This window comes from Schistocerca piceifrons, chromosome 1, assembly GCF_021461385.2.
Source record: "Schistocerca piceifrons isolate TAMUIC-IGC-003096 chromosome 1, iqSchPice1.1, whole genome shotgun sequence".
NCBI classification, from domain to species: Eukaryota; Metazoa; Arthropoda; class Insecta; order Orthoptera; family Acrididae; genus Schistocerca; species Schistocerca piceifrons.
The window spans coordinates 1,041,768,464-1,041,774,183 of NC_060138.1; the positions used below are offsets into that span (position 1 = coordinate 1,041,768,464).

At 41.8% G+C, this 5,720-nt stretch overlaps 1 pseudogene; it reads left to right on the forward strand.

Annotated features, from left to right (window-relative positions):
• Positions 1–4,820: 4,820 nt before the first annotated feature.
• Positions 4,821–4,937, forward strand: LOC124721949 (annotated as a pseudogene).
• Positions 4,938–5,720: the final 783 nt, after the last annotated feature.

The following is a 5,720-nucleotide window of genomic DNA, read 5'->3' on the forward strand; positions in this document are numbered from 1 at the left end:
GTAACAGATACCGGGTCTTGTGCACTGTTGAATTCTCTGAGATATTCTGTACACGTTGAATTATTAATTTTGAATTTACAGTTCTTATGTAAACTTTAATTATATTTTGTAGGCACTAACCAACAATAATAATTCTACAACCATTACAGTCTATCTTATTCGTCTATTTTCCCCACGTATAGGTGACATTAAACACACTGTAATTGTAGTGGTTATTCCGAGTACAATTTTTTTTATTTCTAACTACCAAGTCAGTTCATTGTTTACTTAACGTAAGACCTGCGTACTATTTTGTCCAATGGCGGTAGTGTTTTCCTGTTTTATAGTGTACGATTCATGTTCTGGAAATTCAGGAAAAAATTGAAAAGATTTACATTTACGATGTGAGTTAGGGAAATCAGGCTGGTAAATCGTATTGAACTTATTTGCCGATCGGTCTTTTCTCCCCCAACATGGCTTCAAATGCTTGTGAGAGTAATTTTATCGTCATGGTCTGAAGAATTTAGGTGCACTGAGTGTAACGTGAATACATTTGTTACAGTAGTCTTGCTCTCTAAGAGTCGCAAACTTCTGGCGAAAACATAATGCATTACAATCGACTGGACGAAGGCTGATAGCAAATGCTGCACTCGTGACCAAATCGCAGTGTTGGATATTAGATTTGCCACTGATTTGAGTGTTATCCTGTGTGTTGTTGGAGGCAGTGACTAACAACAAGTTTTTTTTTATTTTATGATTTTAAAACAGTGGACAATGTGAAAAAAATGTAGAGCCTGCAACAAAGCTAGAAGAATTATATGTATAACAGCTTTAAGTTTCGGAAACATATTCATTTCTACGGTGCTTTTGAAGAAACTGTACTACTGAAGTCACTAATGTGTAGCTATTACAACGTTAAACGTTTACGGCTTATTTTTGAAGCGGGCAATAAATACTGTGCAGTATAATTTCTCTACGGACGCGCTTACATAATGCAGAAATACCGTAGCTACTAAAAAGATCAATCGCCTGCAAAATGTCAGAGCGTGACTCAGAAAAAGTTGGCGAAGAGAATGTCTTGTGAGATTTCCATGACGTCATTTACAGGTGCCATGGATTTTCCTTTCATAACGGTAACTTACATCGATAGAAACATCAAATTCATGCCGTAACTATTAACTGACTCTCTTTTATTTTTAAACCACATGACATATTTGCTAATTCATTTGCCTTATACTGAGTTTTACTTCAGAGCAATGATAAAAATTAAGTTAAAACAATTAAACTACTTGCGAGAGAATAATGTAATAACCGAACTCTTCAAGTGTACACGCAAACCTCATTTACAAGAAAAGAGCATTTTTTGTAATAAAAAAGATATGTCGAAAGGCTTATACTCCTTTACACTTGCTGTAAAAGTAAATGAAAACTACTGGAAAAAGAATTTGGCGCACCCAGCGGTAGCTAGTAGTTCACCATTTGATCACTCGCTCTACACGCGTGGAAGGCACCAGCCACAAACATTTATCACAGGAGCACCGCTTTAACGCGGTCCCATTCCGCAGAGTCCGCAGCGGAACGTCGCACTCGCTGCGGACTTCTGCGTCGAGCTATCGAGTCAGCACGTTACGTAAATCGATGTAGACGCCGCTACAGCACGAGGAAGTCTCGCGCACCATCTGTTGATTAAAGCATGAACTGGTGATCCCAGCACCCGCTGCCATCTGACGGTCATTGCTAGAAGCAAATGACGTCAGTGGCATGTTCATACGTATGTTTCTTGTGGGGGAGGAGATGTCGTGGGTACGCTTCCATAGTTGGTCATGCTACTAAATAAGGAGATAAAAGACATACGTTATAACGGCTTCTTAATACCGTTCTTTCCAATACTTCCATACGTCATGGAAGACGAAGTTCTGCAACACATGGATGTTCCACCATCAATATGAACTCACAAAATCACTAACAATATGGTCATTTTTCGTGATATATTTCTTTTAATTCAGAAGTTCTGTAGTTTTTCCTGCGCGAATTCTTTTCAGTTTCTACACAGAACTAAGAATATTGACACAATGGAAATCTTAGTATTTATACTTCGCAAAGCGTGGAACAATTGAACAAGCCATTGCATTGGGAGAACTGACTTCATGAGAGGATAGGTGAACTATGATAGAGCAATGAACACCATTGACAAAAATAAAACTAATCATTGTAGGAAGACCACCGGTGTGCAATTTAAAACACGGTTTACAGTACAAATCATCGTCATCATTATCAGCCAATTCGATCACTCGGTGACGTGGCCTCTTTGAATCGGCGTGTAACATAGGACCCGTGCAGGTTCTTCCATTTCTGCCAATCTTGAGCTTCCCGTTGCCGTTTCAGCGCGGCTGTCTCTTTTTAAGTCTCTGTCCCCTCTGTCCGCTGGTCTTCCCCTTGGTACATTCTGGTAAGCTGTGCTCCAATGTAGTACTTTCGTTTTGACCACCTACCATCTTTGCCTCGGGCAACATTACCAGCCCATTGTCATTTCAGAGTGAGTATTCACTGTTTCCGTTATATCACTCACCTTTCTTATCTGTTCGATATCAACTGCTTTCTTTCTGTCTTCCTTTGTGCAGCCCAACGTCGATATTCCCATTACTCTTTCGGCTACTATTAGTTTTATGACAATGAACTCATTTAATGTTCATGTCTCACAGCCATAAGTTATTAGCGGCAATATATATCGGTCAAAAACCATTTTCTTCAGCTCAGCCGACGTTTTGGACTTCAAAACTGGAGAGTTTCTTTTATAAGCTTGCCAGCCTAATTCAATACGCCGAAATATTTGTGGCTTTAAGTCTCCTTTCATATTTAGTAGTTGACCCAGAGAGATTATTCTATGACCCTCTGAAGTTCCGTACATCCAACAGATATACTTCCTTCTGGTGCCCATTGAATCATCATGAGGAGCAGACCGGCGCGAGCTCACCAACCACTATTTGAGTTCCTCTAGAATATTTTCAAATAGTACTATATCATCAGCGACCCCCAGATTATTTAATCTCTTTCCTAGAAGTCGGATTCCCTTTGTTTTCCAATCTAATTTAGACATTGCTTTTTCGAGTACTGAAGAAAATAGTTTTTGGATGTATAGAGCCACCTTGTTTTATGCCCTTTTAGATGGGAAATTCATTTGTTTCTTCAACTGCATTCACAAACGCTGTGGAGGTTTTGCATATGTCGTATTAAACTGTAAGAGACCTGTTCTATTCATTGCTCTGTTAGACCCTTAAACACAGCTGGGAGACTGATCGAATCGAATGCCTTTTCAGAATGTATGAAGGCAAGGCAAAGAGGTCGATAGTACCATTTGTTCTACCAGTTGTTTAGCGTAGAATGAGAATATGATCGATTGCATTAAATCTTGCGCCGCGCGGGATTAGCCCAGCGGTCTGGGCGCTGCAGTCATGGACTGTGCGGCTGGTCGCGGCGGAGGTTCGAGTCCTCCCTTGGGCATGGGTGTGCGTGTTTGTCCTTAGGATAATTTAGGTTAAGTAGTGTGCAAGCTTAGGGACTGATGACCTTAGCAGTTAAGTCCCATAAGATTTCACATACATTTGAACATTAAATCGTGCGCGGAAACCAGCTTACTCAGTGGGTTGGGCCAGGTCAAGTGTAGTGCTCAAAATTCTAGTAAATTCTAGTAAACAGTTTGTACTATATGGACAGGATGTTGATAGGACGATAGTTGTTTATATCTATAGTACTACCTATCATCCTGTCTACAGCATGTTTGACTTTTGAGGGAGGGTGTTTCTGTGATTTGGGAAACCGAAGCATCCTGTTCGTCTACGATTAAGGTATCACCATTACTTTACCGTACAAGCTAACAAAAACTCTGAATATATTCGAGTATTTCTTTCTTATCCGTAACTCGGCCTTGGTCTGAGTCTAACGCTATTAGCTGATGCTTTCCAATCATAAGCTTCCATTTGGCTATTTAAAAAGTGGATTTCGTTTCAAGACTGGTTTTTAGCGTATGTTCTTCATACTTTTTTTGATGTCCTCTTTCATGCTCTTTCTCAGAGGCTTGGACGGTTCTGTATATTCTCCCTTTGCTTTGTCTCTTTCTACTTTCATTTTTTTCTCTTGTGCACGAAACTTACCTGAGCCATGCCGGCTTTGCGGCTATCGATATATGTTCAGAGGTGCTAAACTTTTGGCGCTTGTGAGCCGTGGCGAGGTGGAGCAGCAGGGAGCGGATCGAGAGTGAGTTTAGTTGTGAGGTGGAGAGAAGAGGGTGCGATTGCCCAAAGAGGTGTTTTGAAATGGCACTGTACAGGCGAGAGTAGTAATGGCGGTTTCTTTCAATGGTCCGCGCAGCCAAGCAGTTGGTGGCCGTTAACCGATGACATTTTATTGAGAGACTGTAGAGGCGACCTACTTCTCTGATGCTATTTGACGATTCTTTCGCTGACCTGATAAGGTGACGTCATTCTGTTTATGTCCTTCACTGGCCATGCACTTTCTTGCCTTCCGTATTGCAAGTGTACCTCACCTGAGACTATTAAGCGAGGGCTCAGTAACAAAAATCTGTTAGTAATCCGTGTTGGGATCGGACGCTACGCAATTTGTTGCACTATTCTGATCAAACTGTTGTTGCTTGGTGTCTAGTAGCGTCGGCATTCTGCCTTACCATCCAAGCCGTGGGGCTTGTTGTGTATAATGTTCTAATACTGAGTGTTCAGTTTGTTCCAGACAGTATTGTGCATCTTGAACTGTTATGATGTACCAAAGATACGCTAACTCCATGACACACTGGTGCGGGGGTTTGAATATCGATATCCGGTAAGTGAGGCAACGGCCTTGCCGCAGTGGATACACCGGTTCCCGTGAGATCACCGAAGTTAAGCGCTTCGGGCGTGGTCGGCACTTGGATGGGTGACCATCCGGGTCTCCATGCGCTGTTGCCATTTTTCGGGGTGCACTCAGCCTCGCGATGCCAATTGAGGAGCTACTCGACCGAATAGTAGCGGCTTCGGTCAAGAATACCATCATAACGACCGGGAGAGGGGTGTGCTGACTCCACGCCCCTCCTATCCACATCCTCCACTGAGGATGACACGGCGGTCGGATGGTCCTGGTTGGCCACTCGTGGCCTGACGACGGAGTGCTTTATACGGGAAGTGAAGTCGGGCGCTCCTACTGTACTTCGCGCCCTCGGTCGGGCCGATAAATCGGATCCGAGCGGCACAACCAGGTGTGGCCCATGTTGGCTGCTCCGCAGAACTTTCATGCCTGTACTTGGCCGATTCCGTGAGCTGGGAACTATTTGAAAGAGAAGTGTCTGATGTATATTATTGCCTGCCTGGCAAGGCTACTGTTTCTTTTGAATTAATATATTTGGGCAAGGTCTTAAAACTGTAAGTGAACTTACGATAGCTCTTTGGGCGTGCAGTATTTTCTATTTTCTATAAAGAGGTATTACCTGTCTCATTTGAAAAGTTATTATACATTTGTTAGTAACTAAAGTCAACTGATAGGCTTCATGTATAAATGTTCTCTGACTGGGAGTTTATTATTATAAATGTTATTTCTTCACTATTTGTTAATGCAAAACACTTATTCACAGTTCATGTGTAGGGATAATTTTTCTTTTAAATGAGTGTATTTGGGCAAGGTTTTAAAACTGTAAGTGAACTCACTGTAACCTTTTAGGCGTTCAGTGTATTCCATTTTTTTAATGTTAAAAGGTA